We start from the raw sequence: 21,389 nt of genomic DNA, 5'->3' as shown, positions 1-21,389 counted from the left end.
GTGATCAAGGAGAGTAAAATTGCAGTATTGTTTAAAGAACAGTTTTAAAGATAGCATGTCATGAACTAGAGTGGTTTTAAGGTGAAAACACCAATCTATCAGACCCTAAACAAGACTGAAAACTCTGAGCAGGATGAAAGCTAACAGATCTCAACTCAGGCTGCACTTAAGAATCAGGTGAGTAGTATTTAAAACACATAGCTACTGTGACCATTCTTGCTTTTGCTTTTGTTTCTTTCTTTAAAATTTAATCCTAAGGGTCAGTATATTTTTGAAAATTTATTATTATGGATAAAATTGCTACACAGTGGTTACATTTGTGAGAAGTTTTGTTTGGCTATGTGATCTCAATATTAGATGTGAAATACTAGGAGTTAAAGCTCTTTGCTGCACTGAGATGTCTGAGCAGAGCAGTCAATTACTACATGGTTCAATTTCAGGCACAAAAAGGGCCCTGATGCCAACACTTCATTCTACTTGCTTTCCTACTTTTTAGAGGATGCCTAAACAATCATTAACATTTTACCACTTCAGTCCTTAGTATTTTGATCCTGTTTAAGAAAACATATCTTTGGGGTTGGGACATGCCGTTTTCATGTATTATTAGAGGACACATACAAAACACAATCACCCATATAAACCAGCTATCTGAGAAGTGCTTTTGCTGGGAGAACATATGCAGAGATAAAGAACAAATTAAAATGAAAATCTAATAAGAAGAAATTGATAGTTGGAAAATTTATCACCTCACAGGGAGGAAATTATAATAGGAAGTTTTGAACTCCCACAAAAAATATGATTTAAAATTCTTCCCAACTTTAGACTGTGTATATAACTTATTGATTTTAAAAATATTAACTTAGGGGACTTCCCTGGCGGCACAGTGGATAAAAATCTGCCTGTCAATGCAGGGGACAAGGGTTCGAGCCCTGTTCTGGGAAGATCCCACATGCCGCAGAGCAACTAAGCCCATGCGCCACAACTACTGAGCCTGCGCTCTAGAGCCTGCAAGCCACAACTACTGAGCCCACATGCCACAACTACTGAAGCCCACGCACCTAGAGCCCATGCTCCACAACAAGAGAAGCCACCACAATGAGAAGTTCGCTTACTGCAACGAAGAGTAGCCCCCGCTTGCCGCAACTAGAGAAAGCCTGTGCGCAGCAACGAAGACCCAATGCAGCCAAAAATAAATTAATTTCTTTTTAAAAAGATTTACTTAGAAAGGATTTTGGAATATGATCAATATTTAAGAAAGAAAAATATTTGTTCAGAGTTTAACAAATTCTCATATCCTACAGATGACAGATTTCTGAGAGTACACATTTTACTTTTTTGTCAAAATTTAGTCACTTTATTCTCCATGTACCCTCTTAAACGTTTAATATTTTTGGTTCATGTTTTTATTATTTAAACTTTCCCTTGCATAAATGAAAATTCACTTTTACTTTACTATTCAATATCTCTATATTTTATATTTGTAACTAAGATATTTTGAAGGTTATAGGCCTGATAATAGTCATTTATTTTACAAAACCATTCTTAATTATCTATGTTTGTAACCATGAATTTTTGTGACATTCTATTTCACTAATTTCTATCTTAGATGACAATAAAAATATCCCCTTTTATTCAATTCCTGCAATCTCTGCCTTATATACAGAGGAATTATATCTACTTGGAGTCACAAGAATAAAATATTTCAACGTCACTTCCACTTCTACACATACTTGAGTAGCTGGTATCAAACTTGCCCTCCCACCATGAATAATCAGATATTTGGACAAAATGTTCTCAGTCATAGGACAAATAGGTAACAAAGAATGTGATAATGTGCTTTGTATGTGTAGAGCTGGTTTATTTTGATGTTTTAAAGAAAATCTTACTCCAATTCAATGAAATTCAAACTTTCTAATGTTAAAGACCTTGTAGATATCTCTTTTCTTTGGACTATGTACTCCTTTCTAGTCCATCTTACTGGCCTGAAGAGCTTTGGTATCAGTATGGTTATGGTTGTAATAAACTCTAAACATTTACTACGTCTTTGGAATCATTGTTCATAAATACTAGAAATTGCTTTTCTAATCATAATATTAGAACATTATACATCTAGAATCTTTAGCAATTAGTTTATTACTTTTCTGTTTTATATTTGGAGTCAAATACATTTTAGGTTTTATACAGGATTTACTCTTTAACAATGTAATGAATACCATGCTGACTGACACTTTCACAGAAAGTAAGCTGATATTTATCGCATTTTGGCATATTTTCGTGCCCAAATGATGACGTGTACAGGTTTTCCCCCATGAAGATTTTAAAGAAAACCATAAACAAGATGAAAAGACCCTCAGAATGGGAGAAAATATTTGCAAATGAAGCAACTGACAAAGGATTAATCTCAAAATATACAAGCAGCTCATGTAGCTCAATATCAAAAAAACAAACAAATCCAAAGATGACATACAGATGGTCAACAAACACATGAAAAGATTATCACCATCACTAATCACTAGAGAAATGCAAATCAAAACCACAATGAGGTATCACCACACATGGTCAGAATGGCCATCATCAAAAAATCTACAAACAGTAAATGCTGGAGAGGGTGTGGAGAAAAACGAACCCTCTTGCACTGTTGGTGGGAATGTAAATTGATACAGCCACTATGGAGAACGGTATGGAGGTTCCTTAAAAAACTAAAAATAGAACTACCATATGACCCAGCCATCCCAGTACTGGGCATATACCCTGAGAAAACCATAATTCAAAAAGATACATGTACCCCAATGTTCACTGCAGCACTATTTACAATAGCCAGGACATGGAACCAACCTAAATATCCATTGACAGATGAATGGATAAAGATGTGGTACTTACATACAATGGAGTATTACTCAGCCATAAAAAGGAATGAAATTGAGTCATTTGTCGTGAGGTGGATGGACCCAGAATCTGTCATACAGAGTGAAGTAAGTCAGAAAGAAAAAAAATACCAAAAATTAACATGTATATATGGAATCTAGAAAAATGGTACTGATGAACCTAGTGGCAGGGCAGTAATAGAGACAGACATAGAGAATAGACTTGCCACATGCTAGTGGGAAGCTGCTATGTAGCATAGGGAGATCAACTTGGTGCTTTGTGACAACTTAGAGGGGTGGGATGGGGAGGGTGGGAGGGAGGCCCAAGAGGGGGGTGATATAGGTATACATATAGCTGATTCAGTTCGTTGCACGGCAGAAACTAACACAACATTGTAAAGCAATTATAACCTGATAAAGATGAAAAAAATATTTTTAATTTTAAAAAAAGAACATTTTAAGGCAAAATTAAAATGTCAAATGTTATTGTTTTTAGAAAACTAGAAGAAAAAAATCTTGAATTTACTTGTTTTTGTATCATCATATATATCTAATGTCTGGCATGTACCAAAGGCTAATCTTGAGCATTCTGGAGTGTGGAGCTATTACCTAATAACTCTGTATTTAAGACAGGAGAAACCTGTATAAGTTAATTCAGTTAATCCGAATCACTGATATTGTAATGTTCTCAAATTCCACCCCCCCAAAATATTTTCAGTATTTTTTTAGAATGAAGTGCATTTTATTTAATGTTAATTCTTTGAAAATGTTTGCCTCTCAAATAACTGGCCACTCTGATTAATTAAAATACCTAACATTATTAACTCTTACTAACAGAGCTTATTCTATATTTTTCAATAAACTAGTGATTTAATGTATTATTTAGAGTTTTTACACTTTTGTAGGGATATTATAATTTATAAGTAATGATTATTTATATACATATACATATACATGTGTAGACATGTTTGCTTTTTAGCTCATGTAAGCATATTTATCTTCATATATGTATATAAATGTTTGTATATATGTATGTATGTGCGTATATATATCCATGTGTATGTATGCAAGTGTGATTGTATGTATATACAAATATATACACAATGATGAAACATAGGGCATGATATGTTCAGTATGCCTTTAGAATCAAGTGTATATTATTAATACATATATTTTATTATAGTTTATATAATGCAATTCACTGGCCAGACACATTTAACAAACCATAAGAATAAACTATAAAACTTTGATTTTTAAAGAATTGTGTATGTTACAGAGTCCTACTACATATTTTTTGTCAGTTAACCATGTCTTGATATTTCATAAAACAAAGTTGATTAAATGAACATTTCCAATTACTGATGCAGTTATTTTTGTGCTTTAGTATTCTTTTGGAAAGAAAAGTGGCACTCTGGGAAGCCTCATGACATATGTCAGGTAACAAAGAGATAATTTAGTAATTTAGAGCATTTGTTTTTCAGTCTGTGTCACCATCTATCCTGTGAACCAAGAAACAATATAGTTGATCCAAAATTAGCCATCCTTTATCTCTCTACTAATTTCCACATCCAAGTCAAACATAAGATATTCTACATTACTTATAAACATATCTCACAGGAGTGCATCAAGTGCACTGTGATCACTTCTGAAGCACAGAAATTATAATGGGATTTATCATGCCCCTATAATTGGCACTTCTTTCTCCAATTATCTGTCCTAATCTAGTTTTCTGTTGGTAATTCTAATACAATATTTAAGAGTAGTATGAAATAACTAGCACCGTCTGCAGTCCCAAAAAATTGGACCAGCAACCCCTCATGGTTTTTCTGGGACGTCTTTTAAAATATGATGGAAACTAAATATCTTCTCTCCAGAAACATATTACAAACAAAAAGTTCCATAAACTACAAGGAGTTTAAAAATGCCCTGAGACCCCTGTAATAATGGGAGGGTCCTTCTGCCCAGGGCACTTTCAAGACAAGTCGATTTACCTGCTGTGCTATATTTAGCCCGTCAAGTAATGCATCAGAAATATGTTCCTCTCAGAAACTTTGATCTATCTTAGGCCAAAATTAAACTATATTATTTGATGACTTTCTATTTCCTTTTCCCACTCATGTTTGAACATGAGGGGAAACCTGAAAAAGAAGAAGTGATTCACCTACCAGTGTTTCGCAAGAATTAAATCACTACCAAAATTACTGGAGATTTAAGAAAAATGGAAGTAAAAAATAGAAAACTTTATAAAATATCTGGTGAGAATTGAAAGTTTAACTTCTAGGGAAGAGTTTTATTTGTGGGACAGCCATTGTTGTACTAAAATTCAAAGGCAGATTGCGTAAGAGACCCCAGCAAAGAAAAAGTGATACCATAAGTATAATTTTGGAGAGAAATGGTAGTTACTTTTTTTTTTTAACTTGTGTGTGTTTTGTTTTGTTGAGGAATGCATAATACAGAAGAAAGGAAAATATGTAGATTTTGAAGAATGATTATGAAATAAAAATTCCTATAATTATCCTACTAAATTAAGATATTGATTATTGCCTCTATTAGAGTTCTCCAGAGAAACAGAACCAGTAAATTTAATCAAGGAGCTAACAGACCTATACTCTGAAAACTTTGAGAGACAGACAGATCATTATAAGGAATGGCCTTACTCGATTACGGATGCTGACAAGGCCCAAGATCTGCCGTAAGCAAGCTGGGTATCTAGCAGAGCTGATGGTGTAGTTCCAGTCTGAAGGCTGGCCGACTTGAAATCTAGGAAAAGCTGATGTTTCAATTTGAGACTGAAGGTAGGAAAAGATCCATGTTTCATATCAAAGACATTCAGGCAGGAGGAGTTTCCTCTTAAAGTAGATCAGCCTTTTTGTTCTATTCAGGCCTTTGACTGAGTGGATGAGGCCCGCTCATGCTAGGGAGAGCAATCTGCTTTACTCAGTCTACCAACTCAAATGTTAATCTCATCCAAAAACACCACACCTTCACAGACATACCCAGAATAATGTTTAATCAGATTATCTGGACATCCCATGGCCCATTCAAGTTGACATATAAAATTAACGATTATACTCCCAGAAACTTAGTTTCCCTGTGTGTTCCTTTATGATCATAGTTCTCTGCCTAATGCTGAGAGAAAACCACTATCAGATGTTTAAAAATAATTTTGCCTGTTTACTAACTTTACAAAATATATATATTCTTCTATAAATTTATTTTCCCAATATTTGTTTCATACATATTGATTCTTGGAGCTGTTATTAATTTTCATTGCTATATAATATCCTATTGCATTAATGTACCACCTTTTACTAAGAATAGTGCTGTTGGTACACATTTGAAAAGTATCCAGACTGGGGCTAGTATGAATAAATCTGCCATCACTATCCTTATACCTTTCTTCTGATGCACATGAAATTATAAGAATTTTAAATAGAAATAAAATTACTGCATCATAGGATATATAAAACTTTAATTTGTATACATGATGTCTATATTTGTGTAGGTCTTTTTCTGGATTATTTTGTTAAAATTATCTGTATATTATTGTGCAATACTACACTGGTTTAACCACATTTTCTATAGCACATATTTATAGCTGAAAGTATCAATATTTCAAATTTGTTCCCATTAAAGATTATTTTGGCTATTGATCATTTATGTTTTCATATACATATTAGAACAGTGTTAAATATTTTGTTAAAATTTTGATTGTTGTTTGACTGAATGTATAGATTTACTTGGATACAAATGATATTTACAGTATTAATGCATCAGTCCATAAACAAAATACATCTGTCAATTTTTTAATGTTTGTCAAAATTCCCTATGCAAATTTTCTTAGATTTGATCCATGTTGTTTCATTATTTTCGTGATTTTATACAGTTTAATTTTTTATTTGCGGGCTTAATAATATTCACAAATCAAAGATTCTGTATATTCATGTTTATGGAATAAATTTAACAGGCTTTATTATTCTAATAATTTAGCTTTTGATTCTTAACCTTTCCTAATCTACTACAATCCTATTATCTGAATGCTATCTCCTTTCTTCATCTCTTTCCTTCTGGGATCCCACTGACATGAATTAATGTTAGACCTCTCATTATCCCACAAGGTTCGACACTTGTTTGTTTGCTTGTTTTCCTTAAAGTTTATATTCTCTAAATTTTTGCTTCTCTATCCTAAACTCACTGTCCCTGCTGTCTTCTCCACTGTGCCATTGAGCGCATAGAATGAATTTCTTATATTAGATGTAATATTCTCCATACCAAAACTAGCGATCAGTTCTTTATATGGTTTATATTCCCCCATGAGGACTTCCATACCTTCATCCATTTGAAGAGCACAACATTGTCTTAGGCAGCATAGTTATACCTGCTTTATAGTCTTTAATACTTCCAATATCTGGATTATCTCAGGGTTGGCATCTATTGATTACTTTTCCTTGGAAAAATGGTTGCTTTTCCCGTTTCCTCTTCTTAACATTGTCCTGATAATTTGAAAGTCATATAACATTTTCTTTTTAACATCTTTATTGGATTATAATTGCTTTACAATGTTGTGTTAGTTTCTGCTGTATAGCAAATTGAATCAGCTATATTTATACCTATATACCGATATCCCCTCCCTCTTTCTTCTCCCTCCCACCCTCCCTATCCCACCCCTCTAGGTGGTCACATAGCACAGAGCTGATCTCCCTGTGCTATGTGACTGCTTCCCACTAGCTATCTATTTTATATTTGGTAGGGTATATATGTCAATGCTACTCTTTTACGTCGTCCCAGCTTACCCTTCCCTCTCCCTGCGTCCTCAAGTCCATTCTCTACGTCTGCGTCTTTATTCTTGTCCTGCCCCTAGCTTCATCAGAACTTTTTTTTTTCAGATTCCAAATATACGGTATTTGTTTTTGTCTTTCTGACTTACTTCACTCTGTGTGACAGACTCTAGGTCCATCCACCTCACTACAAATAACTCAATTTCGTTTCTTTTTATGGCTGAGTAATATTCCATTGTATATATGTGCCACATCTTCTTTATCCATTCACCTGTCGATGGACACTTAGGTTGCTTCCATGTCCTGGCTATTGTAAATAGTGCTGCAAAGAACATTGAGGTACATGACTCTTTTTGAATTATGGTTTGTCAGGGTATATGCCCAGTAGTGGGATTGCTGGGTCATATGGTAGTTCTATTTTTAGTTTCTTAAGGAATCTCCCTACTGTTTTCCGTAGTGGTTGTATCACTTTACATTCCCACTAACAGTGCAAGAGGGTTCGCCTTTCTCCACACCTTCTGCAGCATTTATTGTTTGTAGATGTTTGGATGATGAGCATTCTGACCATGTGACGTAATACCTAACTGTGGTTTTGATTTGCATTTCTCTAATGATTAGTGATGTTGAGCATCTTTTCATGTGCTTGTTGGCAATCTGTATGTCTTCTTTGGAGAAATGTCTTTTTAAGTCTTCTGCCTATTTCAGGATTGTGTTGTTTTTTTTTCATATAAAGCTGCATGAGCTGCTTGTATATTTTGGAGATTAATCCTTTGTCAGTTGCTTCATTTGTAAATATTTTCTCCCATTCTGAGGGTTGCCTTTTCATGTTGTTTATGGTTTCCTTTGCTGTTAAAAAGCTTTTAAGTTTCATTAGGTCCCATTTGTTTATTTTTGTTTTTATTTCCATTTCTCTAGGAGGTGGGTCAAAATGGATCCTGCTGTGATTTATGTCAGAGAGTGTTCTGCCTAGGTTTTCCTCTAAGAGTTTTATACTGTCTGGCCTGACATTTAGGTGTTGAATTCATTTTGAGTTTATTTTTGTGTATGGTATTAGGGAGTGTTCTAATTTCATTCTTTTATATGTAGCTGTCCAGTTTCCCCAGCACCACTTATTGAAGAGACTGTCTTTTCTCCATTGTATATTCTTGTCTCCTTTATCAAAGATAAGGTGACCATATGTGCGTGGGTTTATCTCTGGGCTTTCTATCCTGTTCCATTGATCTATATTTCTGTTTTTGTGTCAGTACCATACTGTCTTGACTACTGTAGCTTTGTAGTATAGTCTGAATGCAAGGACCCTGATTCCTCCAGCGCTGTTTTTCTTTCTCAAGATTGCTTTGGCTATTCAGGGTCTTTTGTGTTTCTATACAAATTGTGAATTTTTTGTTCTAGTTCTGTGAAAAATGCCATTGGTAGTTGATAGGGATTGCATTGAATCTGTAGATTGCTTTGGGTAGTATAGTCATTTTCACAATGTTGATTCTTCCAACCCAAGAACATAGTATATTCCTCCATCTGTGTGTATCTTTAATTACTTTTATTAGTGTCTTATAGTTTTCTGCGTACAAGTCTTTTGTCTCCTTAGGTAGGTTTATTACTAGGTATTTTATTCTTTTTGTTGCAGTGGTAATTGGGAGTGTTTCCTTTATTTCTCTTTCAGATTTTTCATCATTGGTGTATAAGAATGCAAGAGATTTCTGTGCATTAATTTTATATCCTGCTACTTTACCAAATTCATTGATTAGCTTTAGGAGTTTTCTGGTAGCATCTTTAGGATTCTCTATGTGTAGTATCATGACATCTGCAAACAGTGACAGTTTTACTTCTTCTTTTCCAATTTGGATTCCTCATATTTCTGTTTCTTCTCTGAAGGCTGTGGCTAAATGTTCCAAAACTATGTTGAATAATAGTGGTGATAGTGGACAACCTTTTCTTGTTCCTGATCTTAGTGGAAATGCTTTCAGTTTTTCACCATTGACAGCGATGTTGGTTGTGGGTTTGTAATATATGGTCTTTATTATGTTGAGGTAGGTTCCTTCTATGTCTACTTTCTGGAGAGTTTTTATCATAAATCGGTGTTGAATTTTGTTGAAAACTTTTTCTGCATGTATTGAAATGATCATATGGTTTTTAATCTTTCAATTTGTTAATATGGTGTATCACATTGATTGCTTTGCATATATTGAAGAACCCTTGCATTCCTGGGATAAACCCCACTTGATCATGCTGTATGATCCTTTAATATGCTGCTGGATTGTGTTTGCTAGTATTTTCTTGAGGATTTTCGCATCTATGTTCATCAGTGATATTGTCCTGTAGTTTTCTTTAATTGTGACATCTTTGTCTGGTTTTGGTATCAGGGTGCTGGCGGCACTGTAGAATGAGTTTGGGAGTGTTCCTCCCTCTGCTATATTTTGGAAGAGTTTGAGAAGGATAGGTGTTAGCTCTTCTCTAAATGTTTGATAGAACTCGCCTGTGAAGCCATCTGGTCCTGGGCTTTTGTTTGTTGGAAGACCTTTAATCACAGTTTCAATTTCATTGATTATGATTGGTCTGATTATATTTTCTGTTTCTCCCTGGTTCAGTCTTGGAGGGTTGTGCTTTTCTAAGAATTTGTCCATTTCTTCCAGGTTGTACATTTTATTGTCATATAGTTGCTTGTAGTAATCTCTCACGATCCTCTGTATTTCTCCAGTGTCAGTTGCTACTTCACCTTTTCATTTCCAGTTCCGTTGATTTGAGTCTTCTTCCTTTTTTTACTTGATGAGTCTGGCTAATGGTTTATCAATATTTTTTATCTTCTCAAAGAACCAGCTTTTACTTTTATTGATCTCTGCTCTCGTTTCCTTCATTTATTTCTGATCTGATTTTTATGATTTCTTTCCTTCTGCTAACTTTGGGGTTTTTTTGTTCTTCTTTCTCTAATCGCTTTAGGTATAAGGTTAAGTTGTTTATATGAGGTTTTTCTTGTTTCTTGAGGTAGGACTGTATTGCTATAAACTTCCCTCTTAGAACTGTTTTTGCTGCATCCCATAGGTTTTGGGTCATCATGTTTTCATTGACATTTGTTTCTAGGTATTTTTTGATTTCCTCTTTGATTTCTTCAGTGATCTCTTGGTTATTTTTCCTGTAATTGATATCTAGTCTTATAGCTTTGTGGTCAGAAAAGAATGTTCCATGAGCACTTGAGAAGAAAGTTTATTGTTGTCTTTGTGTGGAATGTCCTATAAATATCAGTTAAGTCCATCTTGTCTAATGTGTCGTTTCAAGCTTGTTTTTCCTTATTTATTTTCACTTTGGATGATCTGTCCATTGGTGAAAGTGGGGTGTTAAAGTCCCCTACTATTATTGTGTTACTGTGGATTTCCCCTTTTATGGCTGTTAACATTTGCCTTATGTATTGAGGTTCCTATGTTGGCTGCATAAATATTTACAATTATTATATCTTCTTCTTGGATCGATCCCTTGATCATTAAAGTAGTGTTCTTCTTTGACTCTTGTAACATTCTTTATTTTAAAGTCTACTTTGTCTCATATGAGTATTGCTACTCCAGCTTTCTTTTGATTGCCACTTGCATGGAATATCTTTTTCCATCCCCTCACTTTTAGTCTGCACTTGTTCCTAGGTCTGAAGTAGTGGGTCTCTCGTAGAAAGCATGTATACAGGTCTTGTTTTTGTATCCATTCAACAAGCCTGTGTCTTTTGGCTGGAGCATTTAATCCATTCACGTTTAAAGTAATTATCGATATGTATGTTGCTATTACCATTTTCTTAATTGTTTTGGGTCTGTTATTGTAGATCTTTTCCTTCTCTTGTATTTACTGCCTAGAGAAGCCCCTTCAGCATTTGTTGTAAAGCTGGTTTGGTGGTGCTGAATTCTCTTAGCTTCTGCTTGTCTGTAAAGGTTTTAATTTCTCCGTCAAATGTGAATGAGATCTTGCTGGGTAGAGTAAGCTTGGATTTAGGTTTTTCCCTTTCAGCACTTTAAATATGTTCTGCCACTCCCTTCTGGCTTGCAGAGTTTCTGCTGAAAGATCAGCTGCTAACCTTATGAGCATTCCCTTCTATGTTATTTTTGCTTTTCCCTTGCTGATTTTTATATTTTTTCTTTGCATTTAATTTTTGATAGTTTGATTAATATGTGTCTTTGTGTGTTTCTCCTTGGGTTTATCCTGTATAGGACTCTCTGTGCTTCCTGGACTTGATTGACTATTTCCTTTCCCATGTTAGTGAAGTTTTCAACTATAATCTCTTCAAATATTTTCTCAGACCCTTTCTTTTTCTCTTTTTCTTCTGGGACACCTGTAATTCAAATGTTGGTGCATTTAATGTTGTCCCAGAGGTCTCTGAGACTGTCCTCAATTCTTTGCACTCTTTTTTCTTTATTCTGCTCTGCAGTAGTTATTTCCACTATTTTATCTTCCAGGTACTTATCCATTCTTCTGTCTCAGTTATTCTGCTGTTGATTCCTTCTAGAGAATTTTAAATATCATTTATTGTGTTGTTCACCATTTTTTGCTCTTTAGTCCTTCTAGGTCCTTGTTAAATGTTTCTTGTATTTTCTCCATTCTATTTCCAAGATTTTAGATCATCTTTACTATCATTACTCTGAATTCTTTTTCAGGTAGACTGACTATTTCCTCTTCATTTGTTTGGTCTGGTGGGTTTTAACCTTGCCTCTTCAACTGCTGCATATTTCTCTTCTCATTTTGTTCAACTTACTGTGTTTGGGGTCTCCTTTTCACAGGCTGCAGGTTTGTAGTTCCCATTGCTTTTGTCGTCTGCCCCTAGTGAGTGAGGTGGGTTCAGTGGCTTGTGTAGGCTTCCTGGTGGAGGGGACCAGTGCCTGTGTTCTGGTGGGTGGGGCCAGATCTTGTCTTTTTAGTGGGCAGGGCCACATCTGGTGGTGTGTTTTGGGGTGTCTGTGAACTTAGTATGATTTTAGGCAGCCTCTCTGCTAATGGGTGGGGTTTTGTTCCTGTCTTGCTAGTTGTTTGGCATGGTGCATCCAGCACTGGAACTTGCTGGCTATTGGGTGGAGCTGGGTCTTAGCACTGACACAGAGATCTCTGGGAGAGCTCTCACCAATTGATATTGTGTGAGGCTAGGAGGTCTCTGGTGGTCCAACGTCCTGAACTCAGCTCTCCCACCACAGAGGCTCAGGCGTGACACCAGGCTGGAGCACCAATACCATCAACCACATGGCTCAGAAGAAAGTGGAGAAAAAAAGAAAGAAAAAATTAAAATTTAATAACTTTTAAAAAATTATTAACATCAAAAAAATAATTAAAAAAAAAAGAACAACCTAACCAATAAATCCACCAATGTAACAAGATCTAAAAACTAAACTCACAGAAACGTAAATATCAGAAACAAATCAGTCACAGACAGGAAACCCCAAGTCTACAGTTGCTCCCAAAATACCACCTCAGTCTTGGGATGATTCGTTGTCTATTCAGGTATTCCATAGATGCAGGGTACATCAGGTTGATTGTAGGAATTTAATCCGCCGCTCCTGAGGCTGCTGGGAGAAATTTCCTTTTCTCTTCTTTGTTTGCACAGCTCCTGGGGTTCAGCTTTGGTTTTGGCCCCACCTCTGACTTTAGGTCACCCTCAGGCATCTTTTGGGAAGTCTGAGGTCTTCTGCCAGCATTCAGTAGGTGTTCTTAAGAGTTGTTCCACTTGTACATGTATTTTTGATGTATTTGTGGGGAGGAAGGTGATCTCCACATCTCATTCCTCTGCCATCTTGAACGTACCTCCTGGTTCCGTACTCCAAACTCTGGAATTCCACACTCCATGCGTGCTGCCTCTCCCCTTCCACGCAGGTCCTCACATAACTTTTTTTAAAGACAATTTTTTTTTTAAGAGCAGCTTTAGGTTCACCACAAAAGTGAGGGAAAGGTACAGTGATTTCCCATATACTCCCTGTCCCCACATATGCTTAGCCTTCCTTATTATTAACATCCACCACCAGAGTGGTACATTTGTTACATTTGATGAACCTATATTGACACATCATAATCACCCGAAGACCACAGTTTACATTAGGATTCACTCTTAGTTTTGGATATCCTATGGGTATGGACAAGTGTATAATGACAGATTTCCATTATACAGAGTATTTTTACTGCTTCAAAAAGGCTTTTTACTCCACCTATTCATCCTTCTCACCCCCAAACCTGGCAACCACTGATCGTTTTACTCTTTCTATAGTTTTGCTTTTTCCAGAAAATTATATATTTGGAATCATTCTGTATTGTAGCCTTTTCAGGTTAACTTTTTTCACTTAATAATATGCAATTAAGTTTTAAGTTTCCTCCACGTTTTGTCATTGTTTGGTAGCTCATTTCTTTTTAGCTCTGAATAGCATTGTCTGGATGTGCTGCAGTTTATTTGTCCATTCACCTACTGAAGGGTATTTTGGTTGCTTCCAAATTTTGGCAATTATGAATAAAGCTGGTAAAAACATCTGTGTACAGGGTTTTGTGTGGACATAAGTTATCAGATCCTTTGGGTAAATACCAAGGAGCAAGATTGCTGAATCATATGGTAAGAGCATATTTAGTTTTGTAACACATATCCAAACTGTCTTCCAAAGTGTCTGTACCCACTTGCATTCCCATCAGCAATGCATGAGAGTTCCTGTTGTTCCACATCCTCAAGAGTATTGAATGTTGTCAGAGCTCACTAAATTCATTCACTTTGCTTTGTAATAACCATTTTAACAGTCATCTTATAGTAGGTTAACTACAATTAGGTGAGTTGCCTCAATTCTTATAATTGATTAGAGACAATTTGTTTTATTTGATAAATATTCAAATGAAACAATCGTTCTTCATGGAATGCTTCTTTCTAAAATCAAGGGCCTGACTCCAATCAGATTCACATTTTAAAATTAAACCTGTTTGGAATCTCTATTCTGGGCCAACGGCACCCTCCTCAGATGTAAGCCTCAGAGTCCAATTAGGCTTGGCCTTGACTATTCCTTACTCACTTTTTATCTGTAGCTATCTTTATCACAGCTAAACCTTTATACAAAAGGATAAAGTGAGAGTGAAAAACTAACACTTTTTAATGTTCTCTCATCTCTGGATGCTTTGTCATTGTATTGCATAGGAGTCATAACAGTTCTTTTGTTCCCCAAATTATCTCTCCTATTAAATTAGAAAGTCCTGCTTGCGCCAGTGTACTCAGAATCCTGAAGTTAACAACAGTATGCAGATTAACAGTCATGACTATATCTAGGTTACACAATCTGCATGTAGATTAGTCAGGAAGAGTTGAGAGAAAGGGACAGGTGAAGATTTTTTATCCTAATTTGGTGAAACTCTTCCTACAGAGTCCCTGAATACTCTAACATATGCACCATTTTCTTTCTCATGGTTACATACATTATATGTTATGTAAAATCTATATGAATATATTTTACGGCTGGCTGAATTTTAATACCATTTAATCAAGTGTTAGAGGGTGAAATAAAAGCATTTGGGAAGGATTGGGATAGGAAGAATTTGGTAATTATTCAGCATATTGAGAGGGACTTTCCTAAAACACCAGACAAGTGTTCAAACAACAAATTAAAAATCTTAAAGCTGGTGAGAAGGATTATATTTGAGCTATTGACACATAGTTGGTCTTGGGTTTTGAGAAATGAATTTTTATGTACAATATTTTCTTACCCAGAGTTTACTTTTTCCCTTGAGTTAAAAATAAGGAATTGAAGGATGAAAATGAGTCTTCATCATTTTCTTTCTTTTTCCTGCTATCAACCTTTATTTTCTAATATTGTTCTGGGCTTCCTGGCCAATAAAGATTTTGAAGTGAATAGGTCATTTTAATGTCAGTTAGTTCCTTACTAAACCTTTATTACAATTTTTTTTCTCCTTTGTCTCTTTCCTTGAGTAAACCTGACATGAAGCCTTTCCATAAGAGCATGTACCCAGAGAAATTACGGTCAGCGAAAGGCCAAATCAAATGGTAGCAGATTTAGAAAGAAGGATGAATGATGCACTTCTTAACTATACCAGGGGAAGTAAGTTGCATTATATTATACTTTTTGGTTTTTTACTTTTACAGAATATTAGAAAAATACAGTGTTTACATATAAGAGGATGTAAATAATCATTCATCCAGTACTCTGATTTGTCTTATGATACATATAAACTAATAGATTTAAATTGATCAGCTTATTTTTTCTGTTCTGAGAAACATAAATGGCAGACCACAAATTTGATAGAATCAGATATGAGTAATCAAATGATTAACTTATTGGATGATAAAGTTCAAACAGAAACCAAATTAGATTATGAAGTAAAGTGATGACCATATAAACAGGAACCTCCTTATTCCCTAAGCATGGCGCCCCCTCAACCAATGATATCATCATCTTATAGTCACTCAGTTGTGAAACCTAAAGTCTCCCTTGACTCATCTAACTTCTCTACAGTCCACCTAGTCCAGCTGATGCAGCCGCAAAGCTTCTGAGTCATGAATGTTCTTCCATGCTCAAAATCTTTCAGTATTTCCAAACACTCATAGCAGAGTTTCACCACCTATACTCTATGTAACTATCACCAGGTACTTGATTTAAATGCAGATACAAGACATTCTATTCTGTTTGAGAAGGTTTGGAATCAGGGTCAAGACTGTGTTTTAAGTAGTACTCCCAAGTGATTCTAAAGCAGGTGGTCTAAAGTTTATACTTTGACAAGTGTTTTTCTGCAAGATAAAGTTTAAGCACAGCCTTCTCCAACTTGAGGTACAAAGGACCTCTCTAACCATACCTCTTAACCCAGCCAGACAAATTTTTTACTTGCTTAGTTATTTTCTTCACTCTCCCCAAAGCACCACACCTTGTGATCCTAAAAATCTGCTGTGTTTAGCTTTATTTGAAGTGCCTATCCTCAGCTATTTTTCTGCTAAGCTCCTATTCATCTTTATGGGTACAGAACATCCTTACACCACCCATAGAAGCCTTTTTTGACATCAGGTCCTACAGATTTATTCCTTTTACATCCTTCTATGTACTTATTGTTTTACATCCACACTTGTCATAGTGGTATGTGCATCACAGTCAGGTAAAGAAAAACTTTCTGAGGAATATGCAGCAGGAGGGATTTTATAGACTCATTGGTTGGATCCATAACATACTTGTGCTTTTAGTAAGAACTGATCTTATTAATGTCCTTGTGTTTAAGATTTGTGTTGGTTCTATTTCCATCTCCTTTTTCATAATTGTCTTTCCTCTCTGTGGGGAGAAAAGTATGACTCTTAGTCATCAAGAATCTTTCTACAGTGTATTGACAGGCAAACAGACAAACAAACCAAAAAAAGGTTAAGTTTTGTTATCTGAGAACACTTGGTTAATGAAGGCACCATGAATCGGAAGACTTCATGAATTTCCTGGCTTATGCAAATAATTGTTTAGAGTGAGGCATGGTACATGAAATGCAGTTAGGATGTTTTGAAATCAAATTCAGGTATACAGTACTGTAGAGTGGGGTGAGGGTGGGGGGAATTGACAGTTCTATTTTCATGACATTAACTACTGCATCTCCCAGAAATTGTTGAATGGGTAATTTATGAGAGAGCACCTCAAAGTTACTAGAAACTAATTCCTCCTCTTTGAAACTTTTCATCAAAGGCATCTTTTTGTTACCATCTACAAAATAAAGTTGTACTCCTGAAAACAGAATATCCAACCAAGTCACTTAGCCAAACTTCTAAAACAGTGAGTATCTGGACTAATTTCTATTCCACAGACAAAGTACCTTTACAAGAAGTAGTAGTAAATATGGCTATATTTAATTAGGAACGAAGAAAATAATAACTTTAATGTCTGGAAACAATCCTTCTAAAAGCCACGGTTTAAAATCTTTGATGTAAACAAAAATTGAAGGAAAATCCAATGTGTTTTCAGATGAACTGCCATTCCAATATTTGTTTTTTATAAATTTAGTTATTTATTTTTGGCTGCATTGGGTCTTCGTTGCTGCACAAGGGCTTTCTCTAGTTGCAGTGAGTAGGGGCTACTCTTCATCACGGTACAGGGGCTTCTCATTGCGGTTGCTTCTCTTGTTGCGGAGCATGGGCTCTAGACCGCAGGTTCAGTACTTGTGGCTCATGGCCTTAGTTGTTCCCCGATATGTGTGGTCTTCCCCGACCAGGGCTTGAACCCATGTCCCCTGCATTGGCAGGTGGATTCTTAACCACTGTACCACCAGGGAAGTCCCCAATATTTGTTGATTGCAAAAAAGTCACATGACTTTTAGTATATAATGTGAAAAGTGTTCGAATATTTGAGTGACATTGCCATATCAAAAGTCCTGTCGTTTTTCTCTATTTGTTTATGTATAGAAGGTTTTCCAACACTTCAAATATAAGTGCCAAAAAAAAGAAAATTAAATCAATGCTGAACTATTCTCATTCTAGCAGTAAAACATATTCCAATATTGATATAAAATACTATAAAAACATTTTTAATCTCAAGGAAAAGCATTTTCGATATTTTATTTTTTATGTTTAATAACTAATTTTCTAGTAAAGTGTTTTTGATCAGTTCTATTTTAAAAGCAATTGTAGTAACAATTTAATTTTTTTAGCTTAGAACTTTGTCATAGCAAATAAAAAGTTAAATTTTATTTATGTACACATAAACATAAAAGTTTAAACCGCTTTTTAAAATTTCGATGTCAATTAAAAATGTGTAAGGAAATGCATCATTATCAAAAGTCTTTTTTTGAATATCAAGCAAATATATTAAAATCACTACTTTAAATTTTTCTTTTAACATTTATTCATATGCATGTCTCCTTTAACAGTTATTCATATCCATTTTTCTCCATTATGCTCTGTTGCCACAGTGAAACTGTAAGCTGTTGTTGGGCATAGATTTTCTTTCATATTTTAGTTTATTACTTTGATAATGAAGAATGTGTATTCAATAAATTACTGTTAAATTATAACGAATATTGACTTTATTTCTAAGAGCAAATACAGCTCTTCTTTATCTACATTGAAGACATAAAATACTGAAAATAGACCCAAACAGAAAAAAAATAATATTCAGAGTAAAAGCATACTTTCTCACTAGTGGGAGCTAAATTTTGAAATAAAGCTCTGGTGAAGAAAGTATTTACTTCTTTCTAGCAAATTTTACATTTAAACTATAGAGAGACTTTCAGAATAAAGAACACTATGAAACAGGAAGCATGAGTTTAAGTCCTGGTTCTACCACTTATTTTCTGTGACCTTAACATATTCACTGTTCACCTTGTTTCCTGAATTAAAATAAATGAATCATTATATGTAATTCATCACACATCTCTTAGGTTAAAAAGCAATCAGGACGTGTCTTGACAGTAAGGATTTATTATTATTACAGTGTGAAACAGAACACACAGACCCTTCCTAAAGGCAAATCAATTTCCTCGACATCTTTGAAAATAGGAAGGTAGAAAAAAATGGGAGATAGATGGGCTCAAAATGCATCTACAAAATACAGAGCTGGGAAAGGACCTTGTCCATTTCTTCTAGTTCTTAAGAAATGAATGCATTCCAGATCCAAGTGTATGTAATGCAAAGTAACATAATTATGGTTGTTTTCACATTTGATACGTGGCATATCTGGTATGACCAGTGAATTTACATTGACCCTGAAGATTGCCAAATGAGCAGATCTTTGTCTCTGACTATCCTGGAAGCTTTTATTAAAGTTTGGAGTCAACACAGGACAAACTCTTTGCAATTCTATGCCAAGTTGTAGTCAAAAACATGTCATCTCTAATGTGTCATCATTTAGACATTTATAATTATTCTGGTAAATTGCTATTGGAACTGATCCCATTTTCATTTCCCCTACTGTCCCTACTGCCACATGACCAAGCAAGCTCAAGCAACCTCAAATTCACCACAGCATGGAAGCGGAAAGATTTGTTCTCACATGTGTTCAACTATCATTTCCTGATATCTCAGTGAGAAATTAATAACTTTGCCTATAAATTTTTGGCAATATCATCTCTCAAACGTTAAGCAACTATACAGTTCTTTGGCAATATGAGCAGAGAGAAAACTTAGCAACTTGGATGTTACCCATATTCAGTTTAGTGTCTTTTACCCTCTTGACACATAGCTTGGTAAGATTCTTCTAAAAAAGGCCAACGCTAAAGCGTCATTGGAATATATTTGAGTTTGGTTCAATATACTCATAGGATTCTGAAATAATATTAACCTTTAGTGATATTTACCAAAGTCGTTAGAAATTTACATTCGTTAGAGTGCAATGAATCCTCGTGCTTAAAGGGGAGACAGAACATGATATCTGTAAGGTTAAAAAAGGGAAATTACTCATTATCTAACTTTTATAGTTGTTAATAATTCATTCCTGTTCTGAAGAACACCATTTATGAGAATAATCTCTGAATATTAAGGATAGGAATTTTTAAGAACTCTACTAGAGTTCAATCAGCTCTACTAGAAAGTCACAAATTTTCAACAGCAGAGGGCAATATTCTCTAGCAATAGTCTATAGGGCAAAAATACTGGCTGTAGTTTCTTCTCTGATAATTTTTTTTTGTCTTTTTGCTCTCTCTGAAATTGTATATATATACATAAATATAATAACTTTTTATATAGATTATCTTCTGCTCTAACCTTTTGTGTTTGAAATATTATTATTATTACTATTTTAACCGAACAGTTCCACAGTAAGCCATAAGAGGCAAGATAAACAGATCTGTTATCAAAATATCATAAGGATAGTACAGCATATAATGAATGTTCAGTGAATGGGAGACAAGATATGCATCAACTAGAAGAAAAACACTAATAAGGATAATGTAGCATCAGTATATTCTGTATTCTGTTATAAACATATTTATTTAAATTGGAATAAAAACTGATCCACTATAACCAGAAGATGACTGACAATCTGATAAAAAATGAATGAACTAAGTAATTGCCTGCTACTAATAGCAAGCATCTGTCTTTAGTATGATTTGATTCTAGGTTTTAAAAGCCAAAATGATGGATGAATCAAAAGTAAAAGTAATACAGCCAGGAGAATGCTTGGGAATTCAGGTTGAGCCTGTTGATCCATAGGAGGAAGATTTCAACATGTAACCTGAGCTGAACTCAAGCTCTTTTTGGCAGTTTTCAGCAAATAAGAGTGAATTTGCTGCAATGCAGCTCCATTTACTAAAACATGTGGAAGCTACTACTTTTATTGCCTTTATTAGAATTTTATGTAATGTCCTAAAAATGTAGGAACACTCTCTTCCTGATCTTTAATGGGCTAATAGTTTTTGTAGGTTTTTATGTCAAGTATCAAAATATTTTAATTTTTATTTATTTGTAGCCCTCTTCCATGTTTAAATTTCATATTAGGAAACTGAAAATTTGCATTTTCATTTGTAACTAATGAGGCTACAAATCCCAACAGGAGAGCAAGCCTAATTTGAAAGGAGGCAATTGAAAGACTGAGAACACATGACCTCTTAAACCTGCAGAAGAATATCAGGATTTAGGGTCAGTCATATTTCTGCCAGACACATTCATGGATTGCCTCTTGGTATTTCTCAGTGTAGCTCAGCCCAGCATTGAAAGTAGTAGAGACTCATGGCAAATAGCTTTAGTGATTTCTATACATGCCTGAAGCTAGTCTCCCATCTCAGAAAAATGCGTTTTCTCAGACACTCCATAGAGGCTGGTTAATGGAGTCTCTGAGGATAAAGGAAAAAAACCTCT

Source organism: Monodon monoceros, unplaced genomic scaffold, assembly GCF_005190385.1.
Source record: "Monodon monoceros isolate NGI ecotype Baffin Bay Population unplaced genomic scaffold, NGI_Narwhal_1 Super_Scaffold_19, whole genome shotgun sequence".
In the NCBI taxonomy this organism is placed as follows: Eukaryota; Metazoa; Chordata; class Mammalia; order Artiodactyla; family Monodontidae; genus Monodon; species Monodon monoceros.
This window is presented reverse-complemented; position numbering follows the sequence as displayed.